Raw genomic sequence first — 21379 nt, forward strand, 5'->3', positions numbered from 1 at the left:
TTCTGCCTCAGCCTCCCTCAGTGCTGGGATCACCATTACTGATTAATGGACAGAGCTGCAAAACAGTATTCCCTAAACAATGTACTTTAATGACTATTTACATAATATTTACATTTTAGTAGGTATTATGAATGATCAAGAAATAACTTAAGGTATATGGGAGGATGTGTATAGGCTGTACACAAACACCATGTCATCTTGTATAAAGGACTTCGGTATCCGCAGATTTTTTTTATTCAGAGAGAGTCTTGGAACCAATTCTCTGTGGATGCTGGGAGATTGTACTCGTTTAGACTATGGTTCCTCAGTTTCTCTATAATGCACTGACCTAGGTGCCACTGTAAAGATATTTCATAGATGTGAATAAACCTAGAAAACCTGGATCAGTTGCATACGCCTGACTTCTCCACTGCAAGGCCTTAAAGACAGAGCTAAGGCTTCTTTGGAAAAGGAAATTTCTCTTGTAGACAGCAGCTTCAGTCCAGGCCCATGGGTTCTGCCTTCCCTGCCAGACAGCCTGCCCTATGGACTTCAGACTGCTCTATCCAGCCCCCACTCCTGCAGCAGCCTATTCCTTGCAACGAATTGCATAATATATCGTCTCTTGCTTGCTTCATTACGTGTTTATTCATTGTGTTCACCTGTTAAGCCAGTGGGGTCTTTGATGCACTTTAAAGTAAATTGTAATTATTACAAACTTTCCCTTAAATACTCAGTACTTATATCACAAGCTAGGGTCTGTTTTACATTTTTTTTCTTGATTTAGATTTAGATAGAAAGTCAGAGACAGTGCTCACTTCGGCAGCACATACACTAAAATTGGAACGATACAGAGAAGAATTGCATGGCCCCTGTGCAAGGATGACACGCAAATTTATGAAGCGTTCCATATTTAAAAAAGAAAGAAAGTCAGAGACAATGGTGGACTGGAAGATTCGGCAATCTTTCCTTCCACTGAAATAACACACTGATTAAGAAAATGACCACCATTAACAATTTTGCATCTCTAAATGCAACTGGACGATTACAAGGAGGATTTTTTTTTGTCTTTTTCATTTTTATTGGTACCAGGGATCGAACTCACGACTGCCTGCTTGCAAGGCAGGTACTTATGCCACTGAGCTAAATCCCCAGCCCCTTACAGGGAGGATTTAATGAGCTGGCACAGCACGCACCCTTAGGTGCCACAGCTTCCCTGACATTTTTCACTGGAAGCTTTAAAGAGACATTCATACATTTTAATTTATTTTCTATTTAATTAATTAATTTATTTATTTGGCATCGGGAATCAAACTCGGGACCTTGTGCTTGCCAAGCAGGTGCTATGCCACTGAGCTAAATCCCCAGCCCTATTTTTTCTATTGGTCTAGACATTTAAGGAATCTTTGACCACAGAAATTTCAGTGACCACATATGAGGAATAAAAACCTTGAAAAATACTATGCAAAAGTGCTATAGATAGGGGAACTGTAACCCCTCGATGAGAAATAAAAACAATTACTGAAGAAATGAAACTGCAGAATTATTACATAATGATAATCAAATGTATAATTATAAAAATCAATTACAAAGCATACCAAAAAATAGAAAAAATAAAGCTCATGTACAGGTAAAAAGAAAAAAGATTTTGGCAGGAGCTATTTCTGATGAGATCAGGCATGTTCATGGTGATATGGCCGTAGATGGGAGGAACTATTTCTAAGAAATCCCAGACAACTGACTTTATACTCAAACATTAATTAACTGCCTCTCTCCCATAGTGGGCATTAAAAGCAGGGCCTCTGCACTGAGCTATGGCTCTAGCCTCTGTGTATTTTTTGTTTTGAGACAAGGCCTTTCTATGTTATCAAGGTGCTCAGTTTGAGTTCAGACTTGCAATCTTCCTGCCTCAGCTCAGACTTAAATATGCTCAGTCATCCAAAGAAAACCTAATGGCAAAAGAAAATGAGGTAGGAAGAGAAGAAACCTAAAGGAAATCAGAGAACAGGATATAAACAAATGTGGAATATAAAAAAAGAAAATATAAAAAGAAACTAAAAATTCTGAAATTCAGAGATACAATAGCTCAGGTGAAAATTTGCTAGAGGAGTTCAGTGGCAGATTTGAGGAGGCAGAAAGAAGAATCAGGTTTGAAATTCCAGAGTTAAAATTATACAGTTTGGGGAGCAGGAAGAAAATTGAATGAGAAAAAAGAAACAGCTGGAGGTACCTGTAGGATTCCATCAAAGTATACACGTCACTTGGGAGTCCCTAGAAGTAGACCTCGGGAAATGCATAAGAAATACTTGAAGAAGCCAGTTTTCCCCAGCTTAATGAAAGAGGTAAATCTACACATCTGTGCATTTAAGAAGTTCAAAGAACTCTAAAGAGGATGAGCTCATAGTGACCCCACACTGAGACCCTTTGGTTGTTGTTTGAGATAGGATCCTGCTACATAGTTCAGGCTGGTATTAAACTCACTATGTTCTCAGGGTGGCCTCGAGCTCTTGGCAGTCCTCCTGCCTCAGTCTTCTAAGTGCTGGGATTAAAGGCATGTGCCACCAGGCTTGGCTTTAGACACATTTTAATTAACTTTTTTTTTTTTTTGTCTTTTTCTTTTTTATCAGTACCGGGGATCGAACTCACGACTGCCTGCTTACAAGGCAGGTGCTTATGCCGCTGAGCTAAATCCCCAGCCCCCTTAATTAACTTTCGAAGCCAGAAACAAAGAGCAAAGGTTGGAGGCAGCAAGAGAGAAGCAACTTGTCCCCCAAATAAATGGAGCCAAGTGAGGGAGGAAGGAGGGGGAGTAGATTTAAAAATAATTAAACAAAGTGTAGTGGTGCATACCTGTAATCTCAGCACTAGGGAGGATCATTGCAAGTTCAAGACCAGCCTGGACTACATAGTGAATTCAAGACCAACATGAACTGTACGGTGAAACCCTGTTTCAACAAAAGAAATAAAAGAATTAAGACAGGTTATGTACTTGTACCAACTCCCCATGATGAATGTAATTATGTGCTGCAAACACATACTAATAAAAATTAATATAAAACGAGAGACACAATTCATCCCATACAGGGAGCCTTTGATAAGGTTAATACACAATTTTTCCTCAAGTACTACAGTGAGCTCAAGGCCAGCCTGGACTAGATAGTGAGACTCTGTCTCAAAAAACAACAGTACATGGCCATGCAGGGAGTCGCTGATGAAGAGGGGCTCCACATCAGATCCAGTCATCCTCAGACAGGCTGTGAGGTTTCCATGCACATTCCATAGGCCCCCTCAGCCACTTTAATCTGGTAGGAATTACCTTCTTCAGTTACAAGTAGCCTGCCAGGCAACCCTGAGTCCTACGTCAGCACACCCTTTCCAATTGGGAACCTGGAGCTTTCCACCCAGATGATCAGGCTGTGGTGTCACAGTGACAGCCTCTCATGGTGCAGTGCAAACTCACTGGGCACCCAATGGGTTTTCTCAGCACACTGCAAGAACCAGACATACATCGACCCTGAATTTCATCTTCACAAAGACTGCTACCACCACAAGGTCACCTGTCTACAGTGGACACATTAGCAACAAATGGGTTAAGATTTTCAGTGCCCAAATTTCTTTAATTAAAAAAAAAAAACCTGCAATAGCTAGGTGTGGTTGTCCACACCTGTAATCTCATAAGTGGGAGGCTGAGGCACAAGGATTGTCATGAGTTCAAGGCCAGCCTGAGCTACATAGCAAGACTCTGTCTCAAAAAAACAAACTAAACCAAACCAAAAACCCAAAAATTTTTATCCCCTGCATGTACGAGACAGTCATAAAGCACTGCAATAATAAGGACTAAGAACAGGATAAGACAAAAGTAAATACAAAGCCCATCTTTTCCTCCCCTGAGGTAATATTATGTCTTTCCTCAAAAGGTTAGAACACAGTGAGAGGGGCCAGGGATTTAGCTCTGTGGCATAAGCGCCTACCTGGCAAGCGCAAGTTCATGAGTTCAATCCTAGATATAAAAACAAAACAAAACAAAAAACCACAGTGAGTTCAACATAGTAAGAGTTAAAACATGATATTAAGGGTTAAAACGCTTATTTAAATCTAAAGAGCCTTTTTTGAGCCCTAAGCAAGAAGTTTGAAAATTTGCAACTAAGTTGCACAATTTTAGTTACAATGAAGGTATTTCTCAAAGATTAACTAAGAACAGAATATTTGCTAGGTGTGGTGCCCTATGCTTGTGATCTCAACACTCCAGAGGCTGAGGCAGGAGAATTGCCTTGAGGTCAAGGCCAGCCTAGCTACACAGTAATTTCAAGGCCAGTTGAACTACATTGTAGGGAGCTGTCAAAACAAACAAACAAATAAACAAAATAGGCCAGGCATGGTGGCACACAACTGTAATCCCAGCACTCAGGAGGCTGAGACAGGAGGATCCCTGGTAGTTTGAGGCTACCTGTGCTACAAAGTAAGTTCAAGTCCAGTCTGAATTGCATAGCAAAACCCTGCCTCAAAAAAACCAAACCAAAACAAAACAAGAATAGGATATCCATTTCTAAGATATCCTCATTTTCTAACTCAGACCCTTTCCTACATCTTCGTTTACTTATGAAAACCCTAATCTCTCACCCTGTGTGATTTCTTTCTTGGAAACTTGCCCGTATCTCTCTTGAAAGTGTACTTGTGAATTAATTGAACTCCTGGATTTCCTATGTAAGACATTAATTTAATGAACAGGGTTAGGGAGGCAGGTAGAGGACTGGCCTCGCCGGGGGTGGGAAAATCAAGGCCAGCAGCCTCCAGGCCATTTGCTGCTGCTGAGCGTGGGCACTAGGGGATCTTGTAGATCTAGCTCGGTAGACTCTCCAGGGCGCTACTCGGCCTCCAGTGCTGGCCTAGTCCCACGGGCCCTTTGCTGCACTGTGGCGTGTCCCTCCATGCAGAGCCACCCGGGAAGAAGTCAGAGAAGCCGCCCCGCTGCGGGTACCACCATGCCCAGGAATAAAGGTAAAGGAGGTAAAAACAGGTGCAGAGGTAAGAATGAGAAAGAATCTGAAAAAAGGGAATTGGTGTTCAAAGAGGATGGACAGGACTATGCTCAGGTAATCAAGATGTTGGGAAATGGACGACTAGAAGCAATGTGTTTGATGGCGTGAAGAGGTTAAGTCACATTAGAGGGAAATTGAGAAAAAAGGTTTGAATAAATACCTCAGACCTCATACTGGTTGGTCTCCGAGATTACCAAGCTAACAAAGCTGATGTGATTCTTAAGTACAATGCGGATGAAGCAAGCAGTTTAAAAGCATATGGCAAGCTTCCTGCGTAGGCTAAAATCAATGAAACTGATACATTTGGTCCTGGAGATGATGATGAAATTCAGTTTGATGACATTGGAGATGATGATAAAGACACTTATGGAGGAGAACCAGTGCTCCTGGTCATGGTGGGACTTAGGCAGCATATTCTTCTGTCCCTCTCCCCCCACGTGGGCCAGGAGGAGAACCAGCTGCTCCCCTGAACACGGGCTGAGAATCAAACACCGCCCCCCCCCCCAGCTAGTGGGGATAGATGTCTCAGTATCTCTTGGAAGGATGAAAATATGCAGTATAGCATATATCTATCTTCTTCTTCTATCTTTGTTTTGAAGGCAAAGGTTGTTTTCACTGTTTTGTTTTTTTATGTTTCTTTTGCTCTATTCAATACTCTCAATTGGTTTTTACAATGTTCTGTTATTGGTTTGATTTCATTATACCTAATTGACTGGACAACTATTGTGAAGATAACAAGACCTACCATAGTACCTATTACTACTATCCCAGTATCCTGCTGTGAAGTTCTGTACCAGGTTCACTGCATTGTCTCGATTGGCTTTGCTCTGTCTTGTTCTGTTGTATGTTTACTACTTTAAAATAAAATTTTAAAAAACACTACTAAAAAAAAAAAGACACTGACGATATCTAAATTGACCTCAATGTTTTACATTCCAGTTTTTCTACAGTTTAGATTTTGGCCATAACTCTCCACGAAGTTTTAATTAGCATGATCATAGCTTATTAATGCAGTTTTGATTTGGTTCTAAGGTATTTGTTTCTGTAAAAATGGTTCATGATGAATCATCTCAAGTGAAATGTTAAGCCCATTTTCATTCTATTGATGCAATGAAGCGTATGAATAGAAGACATCAGGTATTTCAAAAAATAATACATTACTGCCTTTCCTGCTTTGACCACCTCCAGTAAGTAAACAGATGTTTTGAATTAAAAAAAGAAAGAAATTAATTTTATTTTATTGGAGAGAGAGAGGAAGAAAGTGGAGGAGAAGGAAGAGGAGGAGGAGGATGAAGAGGAGGAAAGAGACATTGGACCCTCATGACAGTGGTCCCTTTATACACAGGCACACTCCAATAGAGAAGCTGTGTGTTTCTATTTCTGGCTAACAGAAGCCCCTCCCCACCATTTCCCATGATCTGGTATTGGGGTGCACTGCCCATCTTGAGCAGTCTATTCCATTTCATCCCTGTTTTATCCCTACCTTTCCCCTTTAACCCCTCCTCCCTCAGTATTTCTCTTTGTAGTTATTTTTAGCCTTTTGGCTTCCTCGGATTTGGGAAGACTTATTTAACGATTACTTACCATAGAATCTTATTTTTCATGGGAGTCTTTCTATAGCCTGGTATCCTTAACGATTGGTTGACCAGCTAAGTTCAAGAATTAACTTTAACACGGTGGTTAATGAAATATAGACAAATTAAAAATATTTTACCTCTTACACTTATACTCCTATTGCAGGACCAGTACTGAACCTGAAGGAAGACATTCTGCACCAAGCAGTTGGAAGACAACTGTTTATTAAGCCTTCAGGCTGCTGGGAACAGGAACCAGCTCCAAATCACCAGCCCTGAGTCAGTTTTGAATTTGGTTTGTATAGGTTTGCAAGCAGGAAGTGCAAAGGCTTGAAAGCATGGTGGACTTTCATTGGGTTAGATCAGTTATTATCTGTTGCTGGGTAAAAGTCCTTGAAATCTGTTAGGAAAACAATGTATATTGTTAGGTGGAAAAATATAGACATTGCAGCTGAATGTGGTCAGGCTGACCTGGGTCAGGCTATTTGTGAAAAGCAGCTGGACGTAGTCAAGGCTGATTGGGTTTAGTAGTCTAGCTGTGGGGTGGGCAGGATGAGCATATCTGGTCCCAAAATGATATCAGGCTGCTAGTTAGTTTTAAAATTTTGGGGCTGGGGATTTAGCTCAGCGGCATAAGTGCCTGCCTTGAAAGCAGGCAGTTGTGAGTTTGATCCCTGGTACCGATAAAAACGAAAAAGCCAAAAAAAAAAAAATTTCAATCACATTCCTTCTCTTTTGATTGGTCAATTATTATTATTATTATTATTATTATTATTATTTGGTACTGAGTATTGAACTCATGACCTCGTGCTTGCTAGGAAAGCACTGCACCACTGAGCTATATCCTTGGCCCTGTGTTAACAGGGATGACTGACCAGAGGGGGTATTTTATGCCAAAATGAAAATTCAGATGTGTTATAAAATGTCATCAGCATTGTCATGCTATAATATTATGTATGGTTTTGATTTCTAATTTTCCATGTAAAATATGTAACCGTTAACATTCTATAGGAATTCAAAAGTTAAAATATCTATGGTTAGTAGGAAATAACAGTTCCATTTTATGTTCTAATGTGTTTGCCATTTAGTTAAGATAGTAACACTAAGCTTATTGCCTCTACTACAATGTAATATCATTGATCTTTTCTTCTGGATGTTCAACAACCAAGGTTTAAAGACCAAATATTAGAAAGACAGACAGGCTAAGAGGAGAACCAGTATTTTGGCCCTAGCGTTCTGAGCTCAGTGAGGATCCAGGACATTAAAGAATCCATCTGTGACATCCTATACCTGGTGCCTGGTGAGTCTCTGGTCTTCAGATCAAGAAGATCGTGAGACTACAGAGGAAAGTGATCATCATGTGAGGTGTTCCTAAGGAGAGTCCCCAGGATCGAAAATATCCCAAGCTTTCAGAGAAAGCAACCTGGTTGTGACTCACCCAGATGACTGATCTGACAGTACTAAGAGGTGCAGTGCTGGGTTCCAAGGTAATTCCTGAGGAGACTTAACGGATCTCGATAGAGAGCAAGAGACTGACAAGCTGCTGTCCAGGTGCCCCGTGCTGTGTTGGACCTCCTGAATAACTGAGGATCACTAATCCTGTCACGTACCTGCCCACCAAGCTGGGCCCACCAGACCACGACCACCAGACTATGACTGCCTGGCACTGATGACGAACTGTTCTTGAGCCCACTGGCCTTAAAAACAAACCCCCTGACAGATGCTGAGTACACCCTGTTAACGGATGGAGGTAGCTCCATTAAGAATGAAGTCCAGACTTCCAGGAAGATGTCAGAGTAGTAAGCAGCAGAGAAAATAGCCTGTCTGGGAGATACCACCTAGTCGCAGGCATATACCATTGTGAAGAAGACAGGAAGGAAGGGGCTGGGGATTTAGCTCAGCGGCATAAGCGCCTGCCTTGGAAGCAGGCAGTCGTGAGTTCGATCCCTGGTACCGATAAAAAGGAAAAAGACAAAAAAAAAAAAAAAAAAAAAAAAGAAGACAGGACGGAAGTGGGTCCTTGAACCCAGGAAGAGCCTGACGTCTGAATCAAAGCTCATTGAGAGAGTTAAAAGAAAAACTTCAACGAAGAAGAAGGTGGTAACTGGCAGCACCTTCACTTGGAGCTGGACTCACCACGTGAGGGGAGCTTTGGAACCTGGGGGTGCGTGCTCATGGTGACAGCAGCGGCTGGTGACCCTGGAGGCCTCTGCAGAGAGGGAAGTGGCAGACCTGGAGGACTGTGCTGCCTGGTGGTGAGTGCAGAGGACTTAGTGCTCCCTCGAGAGGGAGCAATTGGCTGGGAGCTATTTTGGAGTTGAACTGGATAAGTCTGGAATGAGAACTGTTGTTGGCTTCTTGTAGCAGCTTCTAGCTGGGTGCAGACCAATGGCACTGTGGTGAGCCCAATGAGTCTGGTCTCACGGCAGGCCTGCTGAGATTATCTACTACTCCGTCATAAAGCAGCTCCTGGCTTGTGAGAACAGTCTCTGCAGGCTGTCTACGAATGAATACAGAGACCATCCTGGAAGTGGACTGTTTTGTTGTTTTTTTTCTTTTCTTTTCTTCTTTCCTTGTTTGTTTTATTTGGTTTGTTTTTTATTTCTCTCTCTTTCTCTCTCTCTCTCTCTCTCTCTCTCTGGTGTGGGCGTGGTTCTGTTCTGTTCTACCTTTTATCTCTTCCATCTCTCTTTTCCTTCAGTCTTCTGCATCAGTGTCCCCAAGGTGGTGGGATCCATCTTTGTCCTCCAACCTACTTGTAATCTTTTTCTGTCCCCATTTTTCTGTTTTCTCTTTAATCCATTTTGAATCTTAACCCTCAAGGGCAGAATTCATATGATCTCATATGTTGTATATAGCTGTTTTGCATGCCGTTGAAAAAATGTGAGGAGACACTTAAGACACAACCTCAGACATCCAGTTCACCAAAGGCAAACCCAGAGGGCAATGAGCCCCTTCCAGGGCTCTCCAGAGTGGTAACTAAGCAATTGAATGAGGCTCTGGAAAAAAATGAAATCAGAAATTATCTCTCAAGTAATTACAGAGATTACCAAAATACGTACCATGCTTAGTGAAGTTAGCAGAGACAGACAAAAAAATGGATGAGCTTAAGCAAATTATAGAAGCACAACATAGGAAACAACAGGAATCCATAATGCAGATTCAAGCACATATGCAGGAGAATAAAAACTCCATTGAAAGTATTCGAAGATTAGGCCAGTGTGAGGACAGGAGCTCAGCTATGGAAGGAAGTCTTGCAGTTGGTGATCAAGAGAAGAAAGATTTCTCATAAATAGCAAGGGACCATGGGAAATCAATCCAGCAGCTGCTACATGAGACAAAGAAAAATAATTTAAGATTAATTGGAGTTAATGAACAAGCAGCACATACTAAAATGACATTGAAAACATCTTCACATATAGAAAATTTTCCTGGTAGAGAAAAAGAATTTGACATACAAATAAGTGAGGCACATAGAACTCCAATTATCAATGATAAAAAAATCTACATCCAGGCATATCATAGTCAATATTCCAGAAATTCAACAAAAGGATAGAATTTTAAAAGCTGTAGGGGAAAGGAAAAAATCATTTATAAAGGAAAGCCTATCAGAATTACAACTGACTTCTCAGCACAAGCTCCAAGTCAAGGAGAGCTTGCAGTGAAGTACTAGTTTTATCATTCTAAAAGAAAACAACTTTCAGCCCAGATTGATGTACCCCACAAAACTATCTTTCAAAATTGAGAGAGAAATAAGATACTTTCATGACAAAGAATATCTGAAGAAATTTGTGCCCACCAAACCAGCACTCCAAAATGTTCTGAAGGACATTCTAGAAAGAGATAATTAGGACTAGAGCTCCATGAACCCCAACAGAAAGAACCCACCAGGAAAAGCAAACAATTGGAAGAGAAAAAGAAAAAAATGGGGAGGAGGCCAATAATAGGAAAATAACATGGCAAGGATAAACCAACACATACCAGTTTTAACCATCAACATTAATGGTCTCAATTCACCAGTCAGAAGACATAGACTGACAGAATGGATCAAGAAGCAAGATCCAACAATATGCTGTATACAAGAAACACATGTAGCTGACCGTAGTGGCTCATGCCTGTAATCCCAACACTCTGGAGGCTGAGGTGGGAGGATCGTTGCGAGTTCGAGACCAGCCTGGGCTACAAAGTGAGCTCAAGGCCGGCCTGAACTGCATGGCGAGACCCCGTCTCAAAAAAAAAAAATTTTTTTTAATCCAAAAACAAATTCATAGACTGAAAGTCAAAGGATGTAAAACAATACTCAATACAACAGGAATCCAGAAAAAAGTAGGGATTGTTATTCTACTTGAGACAAAGTGAATTTCTTTTCTTTTCTTTTCTTTTTTTTTTTTTTAATCAGTACCAGGGATCGAACTCACGACCGCCTGCTTGCAAGGCAGGTGCTTATGCCACTGAGCTAAATCCCCAGCCCAAGACAAGACTGATTAAGAGGGATAAAGAAAGTTGCTACATCCTGGTAAATGGAACAATCCAAGAGGAAGAGATAAAATCATAAATATATATGCAACAAATATTAGTGCACCCAGTTATATAAAACAATCATTAATGGACATGAAAAATCAAATAAGCCTTAATACAATTTTATTGGAAGACCTTGGTACTCTGCTATCACAAAAAGACAGATCAACTAGACAAAAAGTCAATAATGAAATATTAGAATGAAATCAAACTTTTGAACAAGCGAACTTAGTAGATATCTATAGAGTGTTCTACCCCACAACATCAGAATACACATTTTTACAGCTGCATACGGAACATTCTCCAAAATAGACCACATACTGGCTCCTAAACATGCTTAAATAACTGTAAAAGAATTGAAATTATCCCATGCATACTATCAGACCACAGTGCGATGAAAATGGAAATTCATGCCAGAGGAAACCACAAAAACTTCATCAACACATGGAAATTAAATAGCACCTTATTGAACAATCAATGGATCACAGATGAAATTAACAAAGAAAGTAGACAGTTTTTACAGTTAAATGATAATGACATTACAACATACCAGAAGTTGTGGGACACGATGAAAGCAGTCCTAAGAGGGAAATTTATAGCAGCAAATGTTCTTATCAGGAAAACAAAGCAAGCACACATAAACAACTTAATTTTGAACCTTAAGCTTCTAGAAAAAGAAGAGCAGGCTAAACTAAAAGCTCATACAAAGGAGGAAATCATAAGGATCAGAGTAGAAATTAATGAAGTAGAGACTAAAGAAATAACACAAAGAATCAATGAATTGAAGAGTTAATTCTTTGAAAGGTTAAATAAAATTGACAAACCCTTGGCCAACCTTAACAAAAATAGGAAAGAAAAGACTCAAATCTATGCAATTAGGAATGAAAAAGATGAAATTACAACAGACCCTGTAGAAATCCAGAAAATCATCTATACTTACTTTGAAAACTTGTATTCTACTAAAATGAAAAATACAGAAGAAATGGATAGATTCCTTCGTACATATGAATTACAAAAGCTGAATCAGGAAGATATAAAAATCCTAAATAACCCAATATCAATAAATGAAATTAAAGATGTAATTAAAAACCTATTAACAAAGAAAAGCCCAGACCCTAATGGATTCACTGCTGAATTCTACAAGAAATTTAGTGAAGCCCTAACACTATTATTTCTCAAACATTTTAATGAAATTGAAATGGAAGCAGTACTCCCAAACTCATTCCTGAAAGCAAGAATTACTCTGATTCCAAAATGAGAGAAGGATCCAATTAAGAAAGAGAATTACAGGTCAATCTCCTTAATGACATTGACGCAAAAATCCTCAATAAGGTACTGGCAAACAGATTGCAGAAAATTGTCAAGAAGATTGTACACCAGGATCAAGTGGGATTCATCCCAGGGATGCAGGGATGGTTCAACATACATAAATCCATAAATGTAATATAATACTAAGAGAACCAGTGACAAAAATCATCTCAATAGATGCAGAAAAAGCTTTTGACAAAGTCCAACTCCCATTCATGACAAAAATCCTATAGAAAACTGGAATAGATGGTCTTTTTCTCAATCTGACAAAAGCCATTTATGACAAACTAACAGCCAACATCATACTAAATGGACAAAAATTAAAATCCTTTCACTCTAAAATCCCCAGGGCTGGGGATTTAGCTCAGTGGCATAAGCGCCTGCCTTGCAAGCAGGCAGTCGTGAGTTTGATCCCTGGTACCGATAAAAAGGAAAAAGACAAAAAATAAAATAAAATCAGGACCAAGACAAGGATATTCATTGCCTCCATTCCTATTAACATAGTCCTGGAAACTTTAGCCAGAGCAGAAATAAAAGAACAAAGATACAAAAGGAAGAAGTTAAGTTATCATTATTTGCAGATAACAAGATACTCTACTTAGAAGACCCCAAAGACTTCACCACAAGACTTCTGGATTTAATAAACAAACTTAGTAATGTAGCTGGTTATAAATTCAGCACTCAAAAATCAGTAGCCTTCTTGTATGTGAATAACAAACTCACTGACAGAGAAATAAGAGAAACAATATCTTTTACAGTAGCATCAAAAAAAATGGGAAATACCTATCAGTATAATGAAAGATGTAAAAGACCTCTACATTGAAAACCATAGTACTCTGAAAATGGAGATTGAAGACCATATTAGAAAATGGAGATACCTTGTGCTCTTGGGTAGGAAGAACCAATATAGTGAAAATGGCCATACTTCCAAAACTATTATACAGATTCAGTGCAATTCTGATCAAAATTCCTAAAGCATATCTTACAGAATTAGAGAAAACAATCCTAAAATTCATTTAGCATCAGAAGAGAGTTGGAAGAGCAAAGGTAATCCTGGGCCACAAAGACAAAACAGGGGGCATCACAATCCATGACTTGAAATTATACTATAAAGCTACGGTAATAAAAATAGTGTGGTACTCACAAAGAAATGGACCTGAATATCAGTGGAATAAATTACAAGATGCAGAAATAACTGCAGACAGACTAAGTTACCTATCCTTGACAAAGGTACCAATACATCCACTGGAAGAGAGAGAGTCTCTTTAATAAATGCTATTGGAAAAACTGGCTTTCCACATGCTAAAGATTAAAACTGACTTTCACCATGTATTAAGCTAAAATCAGAATGGATTAAAGATCTTAATATTAAAACAGAAATATTAAATCTGATGGAAGATATAGTAATTAAAACTCTTAAAGACATTGGTATAGGCAAAGACTTTATGAATAAACCCCACAAGACTTAGCTCAAAGAATCAGTAAATGGGATCTCGTCCCACTGAAAAGCTTTGGCACAGCAAGAGAAACCATCAACAGAGTGAAGAGACAACCCACAATGTGGGAGAAAATGTTTGCCAGCTGTACTTCAGATAAAGGCTTACTATGGAGCACATATAAAGAACTCAAAAATCAGTCCTCTCAGATTTAAAGACCCAATCCAAACATGTGCATCCAAGATGAATACACACTTCTCAGATGAAGAAGCACAAACAGCAAATAAATACGTGAAAAAATATTCAACAGCATTGTTCATTCCAGAGATGCAAATTAAAACAACACTGAGATTTCACCTCACCCCAGAAAGAATGCCTAGTATTAAGAGATTAACCAATAATAAATGCTGGAGGAACTGTGGGGGGAAAGGAACCCTTCTCCATTGTTGGTGGGAATGTAGACTGGTGCAACCACTGTGGAAATTCCTTTAAAAAACTAGGATTACACGTTCCATTCAACCAGCTATTCCCCTTCTGGATGTCTTCCCCAAAGGATTAAAAACATTATACCACAACAATATATCTGCACCCATGTTTATAGCAGCACATTATAGAATAGCCAGATCCTGGAAATAACCTAAATGCCCATCGACTGAGGAGTGGGTAAAAAAGATGTGATATTTCTATATAATGGAATACTATTCAGCCACAAAGAATGATAAACTGAACATTTTTACAGGTAAATGCGCATCTTGAGGACATACTTATTAGTGAAATAAATATGTCATGCATGTATAAACATTGTATTGTTTCATTAGTATTATAAGGAAAAAAAGATATTATTTTGTCCCAGAGAGAATGAGTTCAACCAAGCAATGACTCAGGCCACACTTGCCTTTACTTTAACCCACTGTGAGCCGTTTTGAGTTTATTTTTAGATGTTTTAAGAAATTTTTGATGTGCTATAAGATTTGGGATTTTTGCATGTAGTTATTCAGTTGTTCCAGTATATTTATTGAGGGTACAATCCTTTCTCCACTTAATTGCTTTTGCATCTTTGTCAGAAATCAATTGTCTGTTATGTGGGTATCTATTTTGGGATTTTATATTGGTACTTTGGTGGTTTGCCTTTTTTCAATTCCGTTTTTTGTCATGATTGGTGTAATTTTGTGATGTCATAGGATTGAGGAGGGCTGGAGCTCTAATTGTGTTCCTTTATCAAAGTTGTTTAGACTATTCTGAGTCTTTTGTATTTCTACAGAAATGCAAGAATCAAAATGTTAATCTTTATGAAAAATGATGCTGGCATTTTGATAAGGGATCGTGTTTTCTGATCTTTATTATTTCCTTTGTTTTTGGTTTTATTCTGTCTTTTATTTTTAATTTCTCAAGGAAAGATATGAGGATAGTTCATAACTTCCTTCTTTTCTAATAAATATACCTAGTGTTAAAAAAAAAAAAAGATGAAGCCCAACAGGCTAGATATGCTGTGGTCACCTTCAAAACTAATTTGACCCAAGTTCCCTTTCTATTTTTTCCTGTTGTTGTTTGGAAACCTACTTCCAACAATGCCAAATTTGTGCTAAAAATAATCTGGTCCAGAGGCCTACGCACTGTCCAGGAATCTCATTGATTGAAACATCAGCCTTAACCAGAAAAAGCTTTACCCAGTACTCCCGGAAGATAGACAGACCTGCCTCCCTGATATGCCCTGCAAACTCAAGTCACAGCATGGCACCCGTATTCCTGCAGCCAGCTCTAGCTTCAGTGTCTGTGTCATTGGCCCTGAGCTAAAGACATACAGGTAGACTTAATGCTCACCTGCACAGACTCAGACTGGCCTGAGGCATTTCCTACCGAGGCTGAAAGGGTGACAAAATTTTTAGGGTCCTGCTGTGAAAAATCATCCCTAGATATGGCCCATGCATGACTAGTGGCAGAGACCACAGCCCTGCATTTGTAACAGAGTGACTCAAAAACTAGATTATATAAAACCTGCATAAAACATACAGGCCACAAAGCTCTAGAAAATTTAAAAACAGCTTGTAACCAACTCCATAAAAACTTAGCCGAGAGACCAGCTATCCCTGTAGACACCCCTATATACACCATATTAATAGTTCTTAAAGTTTCAGAAATTTAGTCTTAGATCTAGTCATAGATTCCAGAGTCCTGATGAGTTTCTGGCAAATTTACCTGAACCAGACAGCTCTTCTGAAGCTCACCCTAAAGAGACAATGCACACAAAGCCCTGTTCTGGTCATTCTGGGCTCTGACAGGTCCATACATGGCTAAAGTCTGAGGACACCATTCACAGGATTGTTCTATACCTATCCCCCTTTGATTTTTGTGCCATTTCAGGCTGCTTACCCAAATCCTTACCTCTCCACCTCCCTGCTAGTTGTGGCTTTTGCCTTAGCTTTATGAACAGTTAATCAAACACTTGATCAAGATTTGATGAATGTCCAAGGCATATTATACACTCATATTAACTCCTTTACTCCCTTGTCAGAGTAGTGTTACAGAACAGACAGGGCTAAATTATGTCTCTTCCTAAAAGCAAGTTAGAAAAAAAAATCTCTCTAATAAGGCAATATGGGGGACCTTGGCTAGGGTCCATCCTAGAATCACTGACAGGGCTAATGTTACCGCCTCTAGTTGGACCTTGTCTCAAAAATTCACATGTGACATGACAAAGATTTGCTGTGGAAACTGAAAGATGGGGGAAATGTAGCAGATCAGTACAATTCAGTTTGTTAGTTGCCCAGGTAATGGTGCTGGTTTCAGTTCCTGTTATTTTTGTTTCTTTGAAACGGGCTGGTCACTATGATGCATAGTGTAAGAACCAAATTAAAGACAGTCAAGTACTCGATTTCATACTTCCCCCTGCAAGTCCCATAAAAACCTCCCTTCCTGAGCTTTCAGGGCCTGATATTTTGGGAATAATCCCAATCAGTACCCATTGATGTAAAATAAATCTGCCTCCAAATCCTGGGTGTCATTTTGGTGTTTACATCGTTACACCATCATAGTCTCAACTACATGCACAGTACACGAAGGAGATCAAGGTGAACAATGCTCAGACAGTGAGTGCTGAGGATCTGTGGAGCGGCCAGTGGCTAATTCCGCACCCTCTGCCCCATCATTTCACTAATGTGGACTGAGTGAAATGATTGCTTTCTAGAACTTTCTGGAATAAAGCAATAAATCAATGTCTCTGTCTCTGTCTCTCTCACACACATTCACACACATGCACACCAACACACACATGCATACTTGGTTGAATCTGTAAATGTGAGGGGCTCCTGGAAATCCACCCAAAATATCCTCACAATACATCATTGCTCCCCTCAAAATACACAGCCTACTATATTTGTAGAATATCTGGAGTAATACACAAGTGACCAGTAATCAGTGATTCTTCTGAGGAAGAAGAACAGGATGAATGCTGAATATGTCTCTATTTGGCAGTGCTGAAATATTTGCCAAAGACCTGAGTTACGCATTTTCGAGAACCACTTAACAGTGAATAAATTCTGCCAGCCATTGTCTGGTGGCGGCAGCGTCACACCTGCTGTTCTGCTATCCTTCCTGCACATCTGTCCAGAGATGGAACACTGACACCCACTTCCCAGGCTCTTTTGGCATCTGCAGCCCAGATTGACTCTGCCAAAGGGAGGTTTCTGGGCAACGCTGGAAGATGAGAAGAAAAATGAGGGTTTCCTGCTGCCAACAGCTCCTCAATACATAGCAGAGTGACAGTGAATGACTGGGCTCCGTCACAGAGGCTGGCTCATCGCATGGTAGCACCAAGTCTTCCCGTTCTTGCCACTCTGAGCTTTGCAACAAGTTTGATTCCTTGCAATGACTAGGAAAGTGAGGCAGATGAGGATATTTGGGTAAATTTGCCTTAATTTGAGACTCCCGAACCCATATGCAACCCAAGCCTATCCTTGCTTGAAAGACCATGTAATAACATCATCTCAGACAGTTGCTTTATTAAAAGTTACTGATTGTCCTCAGGACCTACCCCCACCTTTCCTCCTTGCTGTCAGACATAGTCTTAGTGCTACTGTAACAAAATATCACAACCTGGATAATTTGTAAATATCACAACCTGGATAATTTGTAAATAATAGTAATTTATTTCTCCTGGTCCTAGAAGGTGGGAGTCTAAGATCAAGGGCTACTTTCTGGTTCCAAGAGGGCCCTTTGTTACCACATCCTCTAGGGAAAATAAACACTGTGTTCTCACATGGTAGAAAAAGTGATGTCTTCAGCCTTGAACCTTTTTTTTTTTTTTTTTTTGTGGTACTGGGGATCAAACTCATAATCTCATGCTTGCCAGGTGGGTGCTTATGCTGCTGAGCTAAATCCTCAGCCCCAGCCTTAAACCTTTTGGAACTTTTATTTTTATTTTATTTTATTTTATTTTATTTTAATTTTATTTAAGGAGAAAAGAAAAAAAAACAGTGAAAGGGTACAAGTTATACAGATTTACAGAAGAAAAAAAATGAACAGTAGGAAATCACTAGTTAATGGATTACATATTGCCATCTTAGAAATAATTGTTCAAGTCACAAGATTAAAGCTTGTAGAGTGGACATTCCAACAATGATACTGCAAACAGTTCTGTTCAATGATCCAATAAAACTCTGTGATATCATTTTCTATCTTATACACTTAAATATACATGCAGTTATATAGTTTAGAGCACTTTCTTTTCCTCTCTTTTGTACAATGACTATTACACATTTTGGGTTTCATTGCTCCCACGGTTCTTATTGCTTTTTTGGAAGAGAGTAAAACCAAATGTGACATAACAGAACAGAATCAGTCAAGTCAAAAGGGTGGACATAATAGATAATATAAAAACATAATACAAGGTGATCAACAATGGTTACCATAATGCCTCCCACTATCTCTAATAGAATTGCCTATATCATTAGTTATAATACAATTGAACAAAACAGTAAAGAACAAAACCGACAAAACCAACACATTGGAGACATTGTAGGTCTTCAAAAGTAGATAAAAGTTAACGAGAATGGGCGTTATAATGAATCTCATTATCTTCACAGCTGATGCCTAAACTTTTGAACCTGATACTATCCAGCAAAACAGAATAGGGGAACATCAGTCAAAAACAAGATGGTGAGAGTAATACAGGGCTTCAAATCGAGATAATAGAAAGTCAAAGTGGGTTACTATATTATATCCTGCTATTTTTTTCCCTTTAATTAAACGGATAAAAATAAAAAAGTAAATAATGGAGTGGAGATTGAGAAAAAGGAGGGCATAACAGCGAAACAGCGCAGATCAAAACATAACCATTTAAGCAGAATAGTGTTTCACCACCAGATAATTCTGACTCAAAAGTAGTTACCATATTGACTCTTTCCTTGAAGTCCTTGAGTACAACTTCATATACTGTAGCATTAAGTATATCAAAACAATGTAAAACCATTTAAGAGAATGACAGCATTACAGAGTATTTAGAATCGACTAACAGAAAATAAACAACGGCCTCTGTATAATCTCCTTGTCTTTAAAAGGTTTTTGCTTATATTATCGTACATAATAAAATCCAATAAGATACAACCTGTTTAGACCATTGGAGACAGAAGAACAAAAGCTAGATGAGACTTCAAAACAAGATGATACTAAATCAGTATTACCTATTAAGATGTCATTTTCTCCAAAATAGCTGTTCCTATCATCCAATCTTCTCTGCCTCATTTCTGTTGAGCTCTTTTTCTGTCAGTAGCTATCAGTTTGTCTTCTTCATTTTGTTCTCTGCTCCATTCGTTGTGGCCTCCCCGCCACTATTTCTGGGTTCTTTGTATTTTTCTTTTTTTAGAATATCCTGCAATACTTTCTGTAGAGTTGAATTGGTGGTTGCAAATTCCCCCAGTTCCTCTTTATCCTGGAAGCACCTTGTTTTTCCGTCAATTTCCAGGGACAGTTGTGCAGGATATCTCAATCTTGGCTGGAGATTATTATCTTTCAAAGCTTGAATTATTTCCCCCCATGCTCTTCGTGATTTGATGGTTTGTGCAGAGAAATCTGCTGTAATTCTGATGGGTGTTCCCTTGTAAGTGGTCTGTTTCTTGTCTCTTACAGCTTTTAATATTCTGTTCTTGTATTGAATTTCTGGAATTTTTATTATTATATGCCTGGGTGTTTCTCTGTTAGGGTTGTAGGTGGCTGGGGTCCTGTATGCCTCATACATCTGAGTATCTTTACCTTTTGCTAAATTAGGAAAATTCTCCTGGATTATTTCTGTGAGTAGCTTTTGTAGTTCACTTGTTTGTGTCCCTACTTCTTCTTTTATGTTCTTAATCCTTAAGTTATGGCTCCTCTTATCATCTTCTTGTCTTTGTATTATTGCTGTTTGTTTCTTTGTTATTTTTAAGAAGTTTTTCATTTCATTCTCCCATATTACAAGTCTGCCCTCCAGTTCAGATAGTCTGTCCTTAGTTTCTTTCAAGCTATTATGCCAGTCTTGGATAGACTTCTTAGTTTCTTGATAGTCCCTTTGAACCTGCTTCACGTACTCTACGCTTTCTCTGTTTTCTCCATCAAACGATTCTCCCCTCTTTTTCTGTTCTTCCATTCCACCATCTGTTCTTTCCTGGGTGGTGCTTAGCATTTCTCTAACTATTCTGCATACTTCTAGCTTCAGGTCGTTGATAACTTCATTCCTGAATTGGTCTATGAGGCTCTCTATATGGCGCTTAATGTCTATTGGTGCAGTGTCCGCTATTGCCTGTTTCTCAGAATTGGGCACCGAGGAGCCTTTCTTGTTGCTGCCTTTTCCCATATTCTCTGTTCCTTATATATATGCAAGTTTACATAGGAGGCCCAGCTTCCCTGCCTGTCAGCCACAGCCTGATCGAATTGCGCTGGCTAGGTGTTCCCGCCACCGCTGTGTACCAGGGAGTTACGGACGAGGCAGCCTACGCGGGAGTCGCCCCTCTGGGCCACCGTCAGGCTCTGGGATCTGGGTTGGGATCCAGCCTACCAAGTCCGCCCGCAGCGTCACGCAGGCCAGGCACTTTTCACCAATCCCGCCCGAGAGGGGGATGTGTGGCTGGAGTCGCCACCACGCCCTGCTCCCGCAGGACTGCCTGAGCCCAGAAAGTCCTCCGCTGGAGTCAAACTGTGGTAGAGTGTCAGTTTCTCTCACTCACCTCACCACAAGTCAGTGCACACCTCCCTGTCCATCCTGTTTTTGACTCCGTTCGCAGACTCCCGTTCCCAGAGCTTCTGCGCGTCTCTCTCCTTGCCGAGCGGATGTAGAGGCAGCCAGCCGCCGAGCGGTGGGAAACCCAAATCACGGCTTCCAATGGCGCGGGGTCCAGCCTCCACACCGAGTCTTTTCTGTTCCTATTTTAGCGACAGGACTGCATTCCAAGTTGGTTTCTCTCAGCCCAGTTCGTTCCTGAGTCAGTAGAGCATATCTCTACTGGCTTATGTCTCCTTAGTCCGCACCATTCCTGACTTCTGAGCCGAGCCTTTCAGA

General features: G+C 39.8%; 1 non-coding gene and 1 pseudogene across 1 annotated transcript; both read left to right on the plus strand.

Annotated features, from left to right (window-relative positions):
- Positions 1 to 789: 789 nt before the first annotated feature.
- LOC111755672 (U6 spliceosomal RNA) lies at positions 790 to 896 on the plus strand. Its single transcript, XR_002790225.1, has one exon. It is a non-coding gene; the product is annotated as a U6 spliceosomal RNA (small nuclear RNA).
- Positions 897 to 4961: 4065 nt separating this feature from the next.
- LOC111755648 (eukaryotic translation initiation factor 1A, X-chromosomal-like) lies at positions 4962 to 7956 on the plus strand (annotated as a pseudogene).
- The last annotated feature ends 13423 nt before the right edge of the window (positions 7957 to 21379 follow it).

This window comes from Cavia porcellus, unplaced genomic scaffold (genome assembly GCF_034190915.1).
Source record: "Cavia porcellus strain 051 isolate PalLab524CR breed Dunkin Hartley unplaced genomic scaffold, mCavPor4.1 scaffold_32, whole genome shotgun sequence".
In the NCBI taxonomy this organism is placed as follows: Eukaryota; Metazoa; Chordata; class Mammalia; order Rodentia; family Caviidae; genus Cavia; species Cavia porcellus.